We start from the raw sequence: 17,710 nt of genomic DNA, 5'->3' as shown, positions 1-17,710 counted from the left end.
CTGTAAAGCTAATGATCACTTGATCAAGCAGTGTCCTAAGTTGAAGGCCAAAGAGGCTAATAAGAAAGAGGTTGGTTCCACTACTAATGATGGTTCCACTACAAATGCAACTATTGTTGAGTCTTCTGTGAAAGGAGACTATGATGATGATGTTGATGCAGAATGTGCTTTCAGTGCAGAGTGTACCTGTTGTCCATGATGCATGCATGTCAGTTGCTGTAGATTCACTTGTGTGATATTTTGACAGTGGTGCTACAAAGCACATTGCCTCACATCGTGATTTGTTCACCTCTTTTGAGTCTGTCCCTCATGGGAATTCAGCTACTTGTGCCAACAATGCCTCTTATCCAGTTTAGGGAGTTGGAAAGATTGTGCTTACTGTTGCAAATGGTAGTTCTTTCACACTTGTTGATGCACTTTATGTCCCTGGGATCAAGAAGATTCTTTTGTCTATATCTGCACTTGCTAGACTTGGTCTTGTAGTCAAATTTGTGGATGACAGATGTACAGTACATGATCTCAGTTTCGGTGATGAAATTGTTGCATTAGGCATTTTATGCCATGGGCTGTATAACCTCACTTTGTATGACAAGTGTGGGTAGAGTTTTGCAAATGCAGCTATGGATTCTAAGGCTATTTCAAATGCAAAACTTTGGCATGCACATTTTGGACATTTGAATTTTGCCAGTTTATTGTGTTTGCAAAAATATGAAATGGTTGCTTCTTTGCCGCCTCTTGAAGCAACTGTCAAACATGTTTGTGAAGGTTGTATGCAACGTTCAAAGTTTCCAAAGGATGGTTCAATTAGGGCCACATGCAGGTTGCAGGTTGTGCATAGTGATGTTTGTGGGCCCATGCAAACTCCGTCCTTGGGCAATTACCTTTACTTCGTGACTTTCATTGATGATTACTCCAAGCATGCATGGGTATTTCCACTTAGAGCGAAGTCTGACGTATTTATGTGCTTCAAACAATTTTTGGCTATGGATGAAAATGTCTCGAAATGTACTATGGGCACCCTCCGTTTCGATCGAGGGGGGGAGTATATGTCTCATGAATTTAATGCATTTTTGGCTAGTTGTGGGATAAAACACCAATGTATAGTGCCTCGCCTCAGCAAAATGGTCTTGCTGAGAGGAAAAATATGTCACTTATGGAAATGGCACGATGTATGGTCAAAAGTCAAGCTTTGCCACATTCGTTTTGGCTTGAGGCCATCATGTGTGCCACTTATGTACTTAACATGTATCCTACAAAAGCTTTGCAGTCTCCATATGAAGCATGGCATAATAGAAAGCCTTTCTATTGAGCACATGCATGTTTTTGGTTGTTTGGCATATGCTTTGGTGCCACAAACACAACGCAAAAAATTGGATGATAACGCTAAAATGTATTTTTGTTGGTTATAGTGTTGAAAGCAAAGGTTACATGTTGGAAAGCAAAGGTTACAAGTTGTATCATCCACAAACAAAGCATACCTTGGCCTCACGGGATGTTGTGTTTGTAGAATATTCTATTCAGCCTTTGCTGTCATGTACTAGAGAGACAGTAATGTCTGCTCACAAGACATTTATAACATTTTGTTGCCTCTTTTCAGTGATGGAAGTTCAAATGTAAATTCCAATGAGGCAAATGTACAGCCTATGGGGGTTTCTGAAAATGTCATAGATCAGTCTATTACTGATGCAGATATATATGATGTACTTGATGAGGAAAGGACTGAGAATGAGCAGGCTAGAGGTATGCCTAAATGGCTGGTGCATACTTTGCGTGATACTAAATTGGATGCACCTTTGTCTAGTCGTACTCATTCAGGTTCTCGCCATGCATCTTATGCATCATATTGTTATGCTTTGGCTGTGTCTAACTTACATGATGTTGAGGAACCTCTATCTTTTGATAAGACATATTTCAAAAAATCGAATGGCTGCCATGCAATCAGAATATGATGCACTTATAGAAAATGACACATGGACTTTATGTGATTTGCCTCCTAGAAAAAAGGCCATTGGTGAAGCGCGTTTACAAGTTGAAACGCAAGCCGTATGGTGAGATTGATCGCCATAAGGCTCAACTTGTTGCAAAAGGTTATGTACAACAAAAAGGCATAGATTATGAAGAGACTTTTTCTCCCAATTGTTGTATGACTACTATGCATTTTCTATGCGCATTGGTAGCTCATCTTGGTTGGGATGTACATCAATTAGACATTGCTACTGCTTTCTTGAATGGTGACATATTTGAGGAAGTTTATGTATCACATCCTCGCGGTTTTGTCAAGAAAAGACAAGAGGATAAAGTGTGCAGATGTAAGAAAGCTTTGTATGGGTTGAAGCAATCTCCTCATGCTTGGTATGAGAAGGCTGACACTCATTTGGTTAAACGAGGATTTTGTAACAGTCCAACAAAAAGCACATTGTATGTAAAGCATGAGGGTGATGTACTTCTCATTGTGGTTCTCTATGTAGATGATTTACTGATCATTGGACCAAATGAGAGACATAGTGTTGAATTCAAGTCTGATTTGAATGCTACTTTGAAGATGAAAGATTTGGGGTTGTTGCATCATTACTTGGGTATACAATTTAAGCAGTTTGATGGTGGTATTGCCTTCTATAAGAAAAGTTACATAGAGACATTGCTATGTAAGTTTGGACTTGAGGATTGCAAACCTATTGCCACTCCCATGGAAACAGGTTTGAAATTGAGTCTTCATGATGTTGGTGGTCCTGTCGATGTCACTCTTTACCAAACTGTTGTTGGCTGCCTCATTTATGTATGCAACATGAGGCTGGATATTCAATTTGCAATCTCACATGTCAGTAGATTTATGCATAGCCCAGGTTCTAAGCATTGGCAGATTGTCAAGAGGATTTTTCACTACTTGAGTGTCACTTTACATCTTGGCTTGTTTTATCCCAAGGGGAGATCATTGCCGCTCGATTTACATGCTTTTTTGGACTCAAATTGGGCTAGTTGTTTTGACACACAAGTGTCCATAAGTGGTTTTTTTTTCATGCTTGGCATCTCATGCATATCATGGTTGAGCAAGAAGAAACCTTCTGTGGCCGTGTTACGACATAAGCCGCACAGTGGGATCCTGCGGAGGTCTGGACATTGCGGACTAGGAGTCATGCGGCTTTGGGGCAGTTATTCACAGGATATCATAAGACAGGACGGGGGTCTCCACCGTTCCCGATCTGCACTAGAGTAGCGGTTGTATATAGGGGGGCATACCTGTCTTTGGGATTATCTCTAATGTTCATGTTATCAAATACATCTTCTCTCTTGTACTCTGTGTTCAGATATATATCAATGAAGAAGGCAGTGTTCTATTTGCTGTAATCTGTCTTATGTTCTGTCTTCCTGTGTCTGCTGTTTATATAATGTAAGACAGTGTGCGGGTAATCATTCCTGTAATGCTTATTGCTCCTCTGCGCTCAATAGACATTACATCTGGCGACCACGATGCGCGATGGGCGACCTGCGATGAACATGCATGCGCACTAGGTCGCAGGGTCCTCCTGACCTGGTGGTTCCAATTGTGGGGAGACGTCGGAGGAGAGGCAGTTCGGACGAATTTGTTTTTTCAACACCACAGGCTGAGGAACATGTATCTCCATCATCAAGTCCGATGCGTGGTAGACGCATTAGGCGTGTGCGGCGTACTCCACGTAGCCTGTCATGTCCTCTTGCCGTGCGTTCACCCTCACCTACCCATGTTGCTCCACCGCTGTCTCCGGTAAGCAGTCCTGGGGTTTTTTCGTCATTGTCCCCACCTCCTAGTGTTTGTCAGCTTTTTCCAGGAGAGGGTACAGTTGGGCAAGGGATGATGACACAGCCTCAGATTAAGTATAGCCGTTTTAGAGGTCTTTCAAAGGAAGACTCGGATGCACATTTGCAACAATTTAATAAAGTGTATGGATTGAATCACCCTGGGGTGGTGATTCCTCTTCATCAACAATCAGTGTTCGAATCTACACTTTCAGGGAAAGCCGCCAAATGGTTGTCAGAGTACCCTGATGATCACTTCCGGACGTATGTCGAAGGATCCAGAGCGTTCTTGCGATGGTTCAGAATGGAAAAGACGGTCCCTCAGCATCTAGAAAAGCTTCGTACACTGCGTCAAAAGTCGTTGCTAGTGGAGGACTATGCTGCAAAATTTCGGATGCTTTTGCAGCGGGTACCTCAGGCACAAAGGCCGACAGCCGAGGTGTTGAATGATTATTTTCTGCGCGGACTCAATAAGGATCTTAGAACTGCTATGGCAACAGTGGATAAGGTAACTACTCCACTGGATAATGTAAATGCCAGAGCTGTTGTAGCAGGAGAAGCTTTGGAGGATACGGAATCCTCAAAGAAATCAAAGAAAAAAGAGCAGAAGAAATCTCATCGTAAGTCTTAGGGAAGTGGCAGTGATAGTTCGGAGTCGGCGCGACTACAGACTCAGACAACAGCAATTCGGGGAAAGAATCGGAGGAGGCACCTCGGAGAAAATCCCAGCATCAAGGGAAAGGTGTTCCATTCGGCTCGTCAGAATCTGCTGTGGTGGTTAAAAGTCTGAAGGAACTATGGTGTACTCAGTGTCGAAATCTGGGGCATGCTGCTCAAGAGTCTGCAATGAATCAGAAATGGTGTGTAATCTGCACGGCCAACACTCACAATACAGTGGAATTCTATTTCAATGGTCTGTGTCGTAGGAGTTGGGATTCTTCTACATAACACCCACCACAGTCAGGGCAAGGACAAGAGCCTGCGGTGGCGATGGCGCATGCTCATACATCAGAAGCGCCCTTTCCAGGACAAGTAGGGGGACAGGGTCAAGGAGGGGGTCCAGGTCGCGGAAGAGGTGGTCGAGATCCTAATCGACCCAAGACGTGCCTTTTCTGTTTGGGGGATGGGCATTGGCGGTCAGAGTGTTCAAAGGCTATGGAATATGATCGGAAGAAGCAGGAACCTGCTACTACGGGAAAATAGCCTAGTGTGGCTATGGTTCAGATTGAAGGGTTGGAGGAGTCAGATCCGATGGTTTCACTAATCATGCGATCTGGTAAAAATATGGTTCCAACAGTCGATGTTAAGCTTCCCGATTGGACAACTCAAGAAGATGTACGGAAAAAGACCGTGACCTGGATGCTCCAGTCAGCACCACCATTGAAATCATCAGGACCATCGACCGTTGTTCTGGAAACAAATGAAGGGAAAGACAGAAACAAGGATGATACTAGGGAAGGGGATAATTGGAATTCAGCTTGGAAAGAGGTCTTCAATTCGCCAATACAAGTACCTTTGGGTTCACTATTGAAATTGGTTCCGAATTTTCATAATGCTCTGCTAAGTCAAAAGTCCAAAGAGCTGAGGGAGGTGGACATTGCGATAGCTGAAGGCGAGGGGGATGAGTCAGCAACATTGCCGGAAAATAGGATCACAGATACCCGCATTCCGGAGCTTTCAGTCACATATCATGGTACATACATCAACAAGGTACTATTAGATGGAGGAGCGGGAGTAAATATTATTACTCAAGCAGCTTGTGAGCGTTTTGGACTCATTGATTGGGAACCTGCACCTTTTGTAGTCCGCATGGCAGATCAAAGAAGAGTGTAGCCAGTAGGATTACTTCGGGGCATTGTCCTGGATGTAGCTGTCTTATCTTTTGATGTTTCTTTAGTAGTCTTGAATATTGAGGATCATAGTCAAGATTATCACATTATTTTGGGGAGACCATGGTTAAGACAAGCCAGGTAAAGCACAATTGGGAGGCAAATATGCTTACAATTAAAAGCGTTGCATGAAAGTTCGGGTGATGTTGGGAACATGTAGGCAACCCGTTCAGGCAGCAGGCCTGTGATAGCAGAAACAGTAAATATGGTAGAAGGATTAGAAGAAGATGAAGAGGAGCAATTTCTGAAGGCTAACCTGGATTTAGTTTCTTTATACCTTGCCGACATTTCTATGATTTCAGAGGAAAAATCTCTCGGGGCTACAGGACTTTCATCCAAGACATGGGTGCAATAGAAAGCTTGGCCTAATCCCGAATCATTGGAGGGCATTATTAAGCAAGAACATGCGTTTGAAGCACAAATGAGAAAAATTACACGGGTGAAGGAAGATGAATTGGAGCAGGTCTTTCTAGGGGAACAAGCGGAGTCTCAGCCCATTTATATAAATAAGTAGCTTGAGGCAAGTTTCCGAGGAGATTTGATTGACTTACTGACAGAATTTAAAGATGTTTTCGCATGGGAATATGTGGATATGAAAGGATTGGATCCAAAGTTTTATCAGCATACTATTAACCTAAAACCGGATGCGGTGCCAGTGAAGCAACATTCTTATAGGATGAATCCGAATGTGGCAAAGCAAGTTAAGGTGGAAATTGATCGTCTTTTGGAGGTGGGTTTTATTACCCCTATTGATAATCCCGAGTGGATTTCTCCCATTGTGGTGGTACCAAAGAAAACAAGCAAATTCAACTTTGTGTAGATTATCGGAAGCTGAATGCAGCTACAGTTCCGGATCCTTTTCCTCTTCCATTTTTGGATTCTATTTTGGATGATGTGGCAAGGCACAAGATGTATACTTTTCTTGATGGGTTTAGTGAATATAACCAAATTCGAATGGCGTTGCGTGATCAGCCTAAAACAGCTTTTGTCACAGCATGGGGCGTTTTTGCATGAACAGTGATGTGGTTCGGATTAAGGAATGCGCCCTCAACTTTTCAAAGGGATATGTTTCAAATTTTTGGTCCCTATTTGACAGATTTTATGCGGGTTTTTTTGGATGATCTCAGTATTTTTGGAGCGCAACTAGAGCATTTGAAACAATTGCGGTTATGTTTTATGAAATGTCAAGAAGTAAAGTTCAGTTTAAATCCTCTCTAATGTGCATTTGCAGTTAGAAGTGGAAGGTTATTGGGTCATATAATCTCTGAGGATGGCATTTCCGTGGATCCGGATAAAATAGCCGCAATTATGGAAACGCCTCCACCGGTGAATTTGAAATAGTGTCAAGTCTTTCTGGGTCGAGCTCGTTGGCATGGGAGGCATTTGAGGTTTGTTGCACATTTGGCAATCCCTATTAATCAGGCAACACATTCTAAGGATTTTGAATGGATGAAAGAATGTGATCTGGCTTTTCGAAGATTAAAACTTCAGCTGTCCAAAGCTCCAATTATGATCCCTCCGAATTGGGGTTAGGATTTTCATGCATTCGTGGATGCTTCTGAACGGGCCATTGGCAGTGTGTTGATGCATGAACAAAGTCAAGGGTGGTTCCTACCTGTCTATTACGCCAATAGAAGACTATCATCAGCATGAAAGGAATTATTCAGTGACAGAAAGAGAATGTTTAGGGATGATTTATTCAGTAAAAAAATTCTGGCATTATCTGTTGGGCCGGTGATTTTTTTTTCATGTGGATCACTCGGCTCTTTTATATCTAGTGTGCCAACAGAACTTGACAGGCAGATTGGCCAGATGGGTGCTCTTGTTGCAGGAATTTGATTTTGAGGTCATACATCGTCCAGGAGCCCAGCATGCAGTAGCTGACTACCTATCCAGGTTAGATTTCGGTGAGCCACAGACGGGAGTAGCTGATGAATTTTCATATGCATCTCTGTTTTTAACTAGAGTTGTTACAGATGATCTTACAGCTACGCAACAACCAAGGATCATCCCCAGCATTCCATGGACTTGGTATGAGGAGATGTTTCATTTTCTTGATAGTGGAGAAATGCCTTCATTCTTGTCCAGTCATCAAAGGAAACGGATGGCTATCCGAAGCAGGAATTTTGAGATTATTATGGTAAATCTCTATTATCGCACGGTTGCAAAGGTCTTGCTCAGATGTTTTCTACCACAAGAACAAGAAGCGGTTTTGGAGGAAGTCCATACCGGCATTGCAGGGGGACATTTTGCAGCCTTGATCACGGCTAGGAAAGTTCTACAATCAGGATTATGGTGGCCTACATTGTTTCAAGATGCTAGAAGAAATGTGCAACAGTGTGATGTGTGTCAACGGTTGGGACAACCCACTAAAATGTCAAGAATGCCTTTTCAGCTGGTATTGCCTAAACCAGTGGTAGCTCACGCGGGTAATAAGTATATTTTGGCAGCCACGGATTATGCTACCAAATGGGTGGAGGCATGGCCTTTGAAAGATAATACTGCAGTTTCTGTGGCTGGGTGTTTATATAAGGATGTTTTTTCGAGATATGGCTGTCCTATTGAGCTGGTTAGTGATCGGGGTAGCCATTTTTTGGATAAGGTGATGGAGAGAATGCTACGGTTTTACTTTGTATTGCATAGGAAATCTTCTCCATATTACCCTCAAGCGAATGGGTAGGAGGAATCAACTAATAATTGGTTCGTATTCTAACAAAGTTAGTGAATATGCATAGAGCGGATTGGGATGTGAAACTTCCTTCTGCATTATGGGCTTATCGAACAGCTTATAAAGTGCAACAGAATTGACTCCTTTCAAGTTGACATTTGGTATGGAGGCAATTACCCCAGTGGAGCATGTGGTTCCGAGTTTGTGGATGTTGATTGCGGATAAGCTTCTTCCGGAAGACTCCGTAATTTATCGTTGGATGTTTTGCAGGAACTAGATGAAGAGCAATTGCGCAATTTTGCGGTGTTGCAAGATCTGCAGTCCAGGCAAAAGAAATGGCTAGATCGCCCTAAAGCACGACAATTTTTACGGGGAAAGTTGGTCCTGGTATTTAATTCTCGCCTTGGGAAGATGCCCGGGAAGCTAAATACGATGGTCCGGACCATTTTGGATTTTTAAAGCGTGTGGGCCCACTTCTTTTTATTTGGAGGATTTGCGGGGGGAGGTGATTTCTATGCCGGTGAATGGATTTCGACTACGCCATTATTTTTCACCTACCTCAATTCAGTGTCTCTTTGCTGTGGTACAAGAGCCGGAAGCTGCCTTAATCATGATTGGGTATTCTTTTGCATGCAATCTTGGAAAGCGGGAAAAGGGCAATGATGATTGCAACACCGTGGCACGCCCTATTTTGAGAACTCTTTGTGAGTGGTTTAGTACATGCAGTCAATACTTCATACTATCCTCACGTTTTTTGCATCGCGCTCACAAGCTTCTGCTACCTCATTTCTCTCTGCTTCTATGTCTTTTCGCTACCATGATGGCTTCCCTGCTTTGCAATGCATCCCATTTACTCTAGTATAGCAACTAGCTCTTCGCAGAGTGGATGTTTGGCTGCAAGATTTGCGCCTGCGAGTTTTTGCCAACCTAGATTGGCACGGAATACTTGTCCACCCGTAGGCCACAGCGTTGATCGAACAACTAGCTACTGGGGACATGGTGCAAATTAACAACCAGCAAATTCAATTGACAACAGAGAGAATTTCAAGATGCTGCTATTTGCCCAGTGATGGGGTTGTGCGAGCATCACATGTGATCCCTGCTGGCAGAGGCCGAACATGAGTTTGGTTTGAAAGTTAAAGGAGAATACAAGATTTCAGGGCTAACAGATACAGCGATAAGGGATGCCTATCGCTGGTTTCTTGAGGCAATTTGGTTGCAAGCCAAAACATATACAATCTCGGCCAAAGCACCGTGGGCATCGATTGTCAGACAAAGGTTGCTCGCAGAGTGCCAAAGAGTGGTTGCACAGATGGGGCGAAACACCCCAACAAATACAAAATTCGGTCAAGTGCTTACGTTGGTGTTTCCATTGAGAGAAGTTTTTCCTCTCACCCTGCGCCCTCTGTGTCATTTTGAAGATGACAGATTTGTAGTACGTGGTACTGCAACACCCCTGCCACAAACTCAGAGTCAGGAAGTGCCACATGTTTGGGTGACTCAAACCCCTGCTCGTATTGTGGATATGCCCGGGACATCGACTACAGTAGTAGCCCCTGGTGCACAGGAGATGGCCACTACAGGAACATCGAACCGGAAGCGAGGTCGGGAGGAGAACTTGTTTTCCACACCACCTCTTGCTTCGACATCCACCGTGCCGGAGGATTCCGCTGTTGCGCGCTGGAGACGCAGAATGCAAGAAAGGGCGGCAACCTCCACTCCGGATGGGACTGGCTCTACGGGTGCGGACACTTCCTCGCAACTAGGAAATTTTGGAGTCACTAACGCAGCTGCTTCGACATAAGGCACCCTTCTCGCAGTTTTGCCCTGGGAGGCGACGGTCGCAAACCCCTCTACCAACTCCAGTGTGCGTCACTTTTTTGCAGCATCTTGCGGAGTCTATTTGTTCGGCCTAGCCAGCTTCTGCAACAACTGAGGCACGAGTCACAGAGCTGAAAACGCAGGTAACGTGTAAGAACCCTAGGAGCTAGAGACCTGGATCCTCCACCCAACCGCCCATACTTATAGGCTCTTAGCCCTAGGATCCCATGTCCACACTGCTAGTTGGCCCGTGGTTGGGGTCCGTGACCCCCCTTTAGGGTAGGGCCCTACCCGTAGGACCCGTGTCCTGACATTACTCCCCCCTTTGGAAGAGTTTTCGTCCTCGAAAACACAAGTGGTGGTATCTTCATAAGAACACTAATGTTTTCCACCGTGGTATCCCTCTTGGATCCAACGGTTTGTTGAATCGGAACCCGGTTCATTGGGAGGTTCAATGAAATCAAGAATAACATCTTGATTTTCCACATTGTTGTCCCTGTACAACCGTCTTGGTTAACCGACCCATAACCAACATAATGTGAAGATTCCATTTAAAACTCACTTGAGTATGTTAAACGAGTTATCCTAACTAAGAGGTGCCTAAATGCATACCCAGGTTTCAGACTTTCTGAAGGTACTTGAATGTGCAATATAACCTTGGCTCATCTTTCCATGAAAGTACTATGCTGACATACTCATCAGCAGTAACCAAGTCCTTGACTTGCTATGGTTTCTTGCCAGTGGTCAACCCCATCAAAATTGATGATTAAGGTTGATAACTTGAGAATAACAGGCAGAGACTAAAACTAGCCGTAACATGCCTTTCATCATATGAAGCAAACTCCAAACCAGAAAGGTAACCGATCCAGTTGTTTCGCTTCTTGCTAATGTATGCACTTAGCATATCCTTTAGCATGGTTTACTAACGTATGCACTTTGCATATCCTTTAGTACTAAATAGAATGCTTGTAAGCTGCCCATCCTACGCGGGATGAATAACAGCAGTAAGGGTGAGGTGCTTTTACCCCAACCACTTACACAAAGTCGTCCACGACTGACGACAAACTATGACTCAATCATTGAGTATCCAGCCATATACTCGATATGGAATGGAGACAACCAACTAGGTTGAAAGAAGATTGGAGTTTTAAGCATCCAATCACAAACACCCATACTTAGCCATCACCTTGTATGGCACCCATACAAAATCTGCAAGAGAAATTGCACTGACAGTGCAAAAAATTGCAGAAACAATAATGCCATGAATTTGCAGGCCGCTCCGAATAAATTTGTGTTAAACACTAGGGCCCATAACACCTAGTGTGCATGCATTTAACACAAACATATCCGAACCGCAATTCCATGACGAGACTTTCCACTGTACTTAGGTGAAAATCTTGCAACAAAAGTTGGACCATAATAGAATGTGACAATCCAGTCACACCTAGGAACCAACCATGAGACCTTCTCATGAACGTAGCATACTTTGCTATATGTAGAAACAACCCTCCGTTAAGGTGGTTTCACAGCACTTGTAATCACAACAAGTATGTACTTAGTACCCGACAATTTTTGGCCACTGAAATTGTACCTGATACTGTGTGCTGCGAATGGTCTAATGAACGGATGCGACCAGCACCTAGGGACTTCGTCGCGACACATCATTAAGAATTGGGCGCCAGTGTCAGTCCCAGAGACTCATATTCTCCACATGTGGAATATGTCTCAAGTAAGGATGTCAGGAAAAGTGACATCCATCAAGTACGAGCTGTACTTGTGTGTGGAGGTAACTGATAACACTTTGCGACAAGAGTGAGAGGGACCCTCATTATCATGCTCCACACTGGCTAAACCGAACTCCTGGAGTTCCTAGACCATGTTGTATCCCATGTGACAACATGTGCCAAATTGGACCCTACAAGTAGGTTCGTAACATCATAAGGTATAGTGGATGCTACGGTCCAAAATACTCCGTTCCAACATGCTCTTGGCATGGTTATGAAACATTCAAGCCTATGTATACGACTTGTAGTGGAAACCGTGGGTGTTGCCTGCGCAATCCGATCCCGTTGGTTAACATCTACGTAGTCAAACCTCATGGTAAGACCCTCTGTAGAAACTGCTCAACTAGCAGGCAACGGTAACCAACATAGTTAACCGTGTACATAATGATTGGAATCAACTCGAAAAGTTAAATTCGTCCGCTACCGTGTGGTAGATTGCGGAATTCTTTCCTTGAAAGTTTAACTACCCTCCGGGTCGTACCCCAGACAATATGTCCGTAGACACTCTGTAGTGCTCTAGAGAGAGCAGGGAATCCACACAAGTGAACTGCCTAGCTCTGGTGGACAGCCATGATGTCTCAACTGATTGCTGTATCCATACTTCCTTGTAGAGATCAGCGGATGTGAGTTGAAGATTATCAAAAACTCAACTTGAGTGTCGCACTGAAAACATGTAGTGCAAAAATTACACCTTAATCATCCGTAATGACAAGACTCTTGCTTGCCCATTAACATTGATGTGTACTTCCTTGGGTAGATCTGTTTGATCGTGAAAACAATCACCCGAAGAATGCCAATAGTTGGGTCTTACCCTTGGCCGAAAAATGGCTCTTAGCCTGTGTGGCTCATAGCCCTTATGCAAAGTTGTGTTCAATGGATGGACTGATGAAGACTAATTTGAGTAGCATCTTAGCCATGTGCTAGCTAAGAGTTAGAGCACCTTGGCTTAGGCTAACTCATGAGAAAAACATGTATCAAAAGCTTCTTAGAAGATTTTCATTATTCCCTTAAAGAGAGAGAAAGAGAGAAAAGAAGAGCATGCTGGGCTGAGGAACTTTCCTGGAACGACTATGACGTGGGTAGTTGATTGCCATGCTCGTGTGCATATTATGCTTAACGTGCATGCAATGATTTTCTTCTATGACTCTCTCATCTAGAGAGGTAACAGGAAAACACAAACAAGTCACAAACTGACCCACCTACCGTGTATGTGGTTGTGACGACCCAAACCGGTAGAATTGAATCCACTTAGCTAGCATGCCGTGCATGCAAAATTTTAAGCCCGTGGCAAAAGTGATGGCCTCAAACGTGAGGGTCAAAACCATAAGTGCCTTGCACTTCTAAACGGGTAGGGATTGTGTGAGGTGATATTCCCTATTTTGCCAGTTCTTCAAACGTGTGTGCCACTGCCCTTGATGCCAAGTCATTGGGCAGTACCTTGGCACAAGGGAGAAGCCTTGCTTCATGTAAAATTGCCAAAGCACTTTGCGTTGCACAATGACAGTCATTGTCAAGCAAAGTGTAAACATGGAAAAAACAAGAAAACTTAAACTTGGCTAACCTGGTAGTTGTTGCTACAACCATTGTCATGAGAGTCCAAAGGGAAAGCTCGCGTAAAGATGGCTCATAGCCAAATCTACCGTGCGAGAGAAACTTGTCGCATATGCATATACGCCCTCTTGTATCATATACATCCGTCGTATATGAAATGAAATAATCTGTAAACAGTTTGCTAAAGCCTTCCCAAGTTTGTATGCTCATAGCATATGCCAAACGTGGTGAGTCACTATGCAAGATGCATAAATAGAAGCCTTGCTTCACCTAAATCGGTAGCCAACTGATGTGGCTGCCATTAGCATGACAAAAATAATCGACCTTGTCGAGCAAGTTCAAGTGAAATTAACTTAGTATTGTGTGGCAAGCATCCTATGTCGGCTTGTATAAACAATGACAAGGAGTCGGCCATGCTGAGCAACTTGTTGCCCTCCACAAATCCAGTAATAGGCTATGCGTGTCGCCTTGAGATATTGAAAAACCGGCCCTTGACCCTGCCTTTGAAGCAAAAAGTAACTTGTGATGAGCGTGCTCCATTAAGGTACTCAGGAGAGGCCATGCTTCATATAGGTATGTCTGGCCTCATTGCCAAGAAATGCTATTAGCAATCGATGACATAGCATAAAGAGTCGACCTACCAGGTTTGATTGCTATTGTGCATGACAATCACCACTCCTAGCATTAGTGTTTGCATCACCACAAAGTGTGGTTAAACTTTGTATAGGTAGAGAAGCCTTGCTTCTCTGCAATCCCAAACTCAGGGCTCTTGCCAGTCGCCTTGAAATCGGCCATTCCGATCAGCGATCCAACCATGCAAAACAACTTTGCACGCATGAGCCGAATTAGCCATCGGCCTTGCCGTTGCATCAAAGATGAAGCTTGGAAATTCGATATGTATACGTCTGCAAAATAGCATCACATAGAGATTAAGAAAATCCTTGGAAGTACGAAAAGACCAACCTGATGAGCATGGCGTTTGTCCGTGTACGCCGCAAACATATCCGCCACTTGTTCAACAATATCGTCTTTGCCTAGGAGCTTTGCCCCTTTGCCAAGTCGAACAACAGGCCTTTCCTGATGAGCATGTTCCATCAAGTTACTTTGTCGGATGCCCCTCATAGGGAGAAGCCATGCTTCTAATGTAGATTGTCGTGTCCAAGCCGTTAACGTTATGGCCTTGCCAAAACCGTGCATGAGCATGCATACCTTGGAAAAGCCGTCTTTGCCTCCCTTCGAGGCTTGCATGCAGCCTGACAAACTAGGGACGGTCCAATGGGCAGGCCTTGGATTCACCTTGTAGTCCTCGCCGGGAGATATTTCGAGCGCTCGAATCTCGTCATTAAATTGGAATTTTTTGTACATGATCAAAAATCTAGTTTGTCGCTGCTCATCCCGGACCTCCAAGGTTGTGGAGCTGCACCCAGAACATGATGGTAGAGGTCCATCCTCGGGTTCCATCCGTGGGCTCCTTGTGGGACGGACAACCTGCTTGTGGGCGGCCCTTGGGCGCCCATAATCGGAAATGAAAAGAAGAAAAAAATAAAATAACGCAACCCCTGGCCTCAAACGATGGCGGCCACGTAGCAGAAGAGAACAGGAGAGAGATAACGCGCCACAAGCCTCAGCTTGCCTTGCTACTGAAACGCGTTTTGGCCTTTTGCTTGTCGCGCATCTGTCAAGCTTGAAAGCACCCAATTCCACGCAGGCCAAAACTTGACCTCAGGTGAGTGCAAGGGTGTCCTCGACTGTGTTCGGCTCTGCAGGAGCCGCTTCCCATGGACAAGCTTGATGTCGGGCCCTGATGCCTCTTCCGCCATGCCACTTGATGCACAACCTTACCCTCCCTTGCATGGCTTCTCGCGACACTTCCATGGCTGCGAGAGAGATAGAGAAGGATGCCTTGCATGAGAGACCGAGAGAGAGAGTGAGAACAAGAGGGAACGAGAGCCATGCTTCTTTCCCTCCTCCATGCCTCCTCCTCCTCGGGGCTCTTATACCAATGTAAGAACCCTAGGAGCTAGAGACCTGGATCCTCCACCCAACCGCCCATACTTATAGGCTCTTAGCCCTAGGATCCTCTGTCCACACTGCTAGTTGGCCCATGGCCGGGGTCCGTGACTCCCCTTTAGGGTAGGGCCATGCCCGTAGGACCCGTGTCCTGACATAATGGCTTTGCAGGCAAGCATTGCCAATTTAACAAATCAAAATGTTGAATTGACTATGGCAGTTTGGCGACAAACTGAAGAAATACAGGCACTCAGGGAGGATAATTCTACATTTGTGGCTTCTATTCAAGATGAATTGCTCCAATTGCGAATGCAAAATAGCCTTGCCACTCATTTAGCATCTCATCCTGGTGATATGATGATCAGCATGAATGATCTGGATGCCTTAGCAGTGGAGATGTAGCAGGACCTCCACAGTTTTTTGGAGAATCAAATACAAAGTTGGAGAACAAGGATGTCTGTTGAGGTGATAGCACATCAACTAACTCAGCAGGTTGTGATGAAGCAACTTGAGCCATCGAATATTGACAGAGGTAAGAATGTTGTTCCAGAAGGTTTTGATATTGCTGATTGGATGCAAGCTACAGAAGATTGTGCTGAGGCCGAGGCTCATGTCTCTCGTTTGCAGTGAGTGATTCATCGCCTTCGTAAGGAGCGGTGTAGGTTATGTTTCTGGGTGGAGACTTTGGCTCATTCCTTCTCCCTCAGTCTTCCAACATGTCCTCCTTTTTGGCTTGCACTAAATAGATACCTGTCTCGATATTATCCTCTGCATATGCCTCTTGCTCCCTTGCAGCAGGCACCTCAGTCTATTTCTTTGCCAACACAATTTATTCCAAGGGATCCTTGGCCGGAGCACACTTAGATAGATCCACACATCTATTGGCCGAGGTGTATTGGGCTCATCGTGCAGATTTTCGAGGATTTGGCTACATCGACATTTCTTTCTCACCAGAGCAGGTCGAAGAACAACAACCGGAACCTTCCACATGGAGGGGCTAAGGTGTGGGTTCGTGCAATCCACCGTGCGTGCCAGGTGTTACGGCATAAGCTGCACAGTGCGGTCCTGCGGAGGTCTGGACATTGCGGACTAGGAGTCATGCGGCTTTGGGGCAGTTATTCACAGGATATCATAAGACAGAACGGGGGTCTCCACTGTTCCCGATCTGCGCTGGAGCAGCGGTTGTATATGGGGGGGCATACCTGTCTTTCGGATTATCTCTAATGTTCATGTTATCAAATACATCTTCTCTCTTGTACTCTGTGTTCAGATATATATCCATGAAGAAGGCAGTGTTCTATTTGCTATAATCTGTCTTATGTTCTATCTTCTTGTGTTCTGTTGTTTATATAATGTAAGACAGTGTGTGGGTAATCATTCCCGCAATGCTTATTGCTCAGCTGTAGGCAATAGACATTACAGGCCGCTTCCAAGTGTGAGGCTGAGCATAGGGCAATCTTCACAGCTACGTTTGAGTGTATATGGCTCAGACCTTATGGGTGATTGGGGTGTTGGACATAACCACGATAGGACATTGCCAACACTATCTACACTAACATTTAGAGCGCATTGGCAGTTGAAAGAAACCAAATTTTTCATGCTCGCACAGAGCACATTGAGGTGCATTACCACTATGTCAGGGAGAGGCTCTCATCAAGAGATATCATCTTGGCTTATGTGCCAACACAAGACAACCTTGCAGATTTTTTCACAAAGGCATTGTCTTGTGAGAAGTTCGAAACTTTTTGCAAAGCTTTGGGCTTACTCCCCTTTGTGGATTGATCATGTCCTTAGGGTATGGCACTTCCCTATACTCTAGGTGCCAGCTCTTGTTCACCACATCACTCCCAGGGGGGATTTGTTACCATATACATGTGGTAGTGATGTGTATGAACACACTAGGACCACCGGGGCATTTTTTCCCTCACTAGGAGGCTTTTTCCCCCGTGCATTGTATATACATCCATCACTCTAGGGCTATCTTATCTTTCCGTTGCACACTAAGTAATACGCTCTCTATTGTGTGCCTTGAGGTTCCTTCGTCTTATCCAAGCTGTGTGTGTTTTCCTGCAACCCTAATTCTAGCAGGTATCAGAGATATGGCATGATTAGCATTCTTTAATCTATTTCTCCTAAGGGCACATCTCTAATTAGTACTCTAATTGTTGTCCAACATGTCAAGCTTCATTTCTATTTTTCAATTCTGTGCTTTG

The sequence above is a fragment of the Adiantum capillus-veneris genome, chromosome 18 (assembly GCF_014529385.1).
Source record: "Adiantum capillus-veneris isolate H3 chromosome 18, ASM1452938v2, whole genome shotgun sequence".
Lineage (NCBI taxonomy): Eukaryota > Viridiplantae > Streptophyta > Polypodiopsida > Polypodiales > Pteridaceae > Adiantum > Adiantum capillus-veneris.
Note: the sequence above shows the minus strand (reverse complement) of the source record.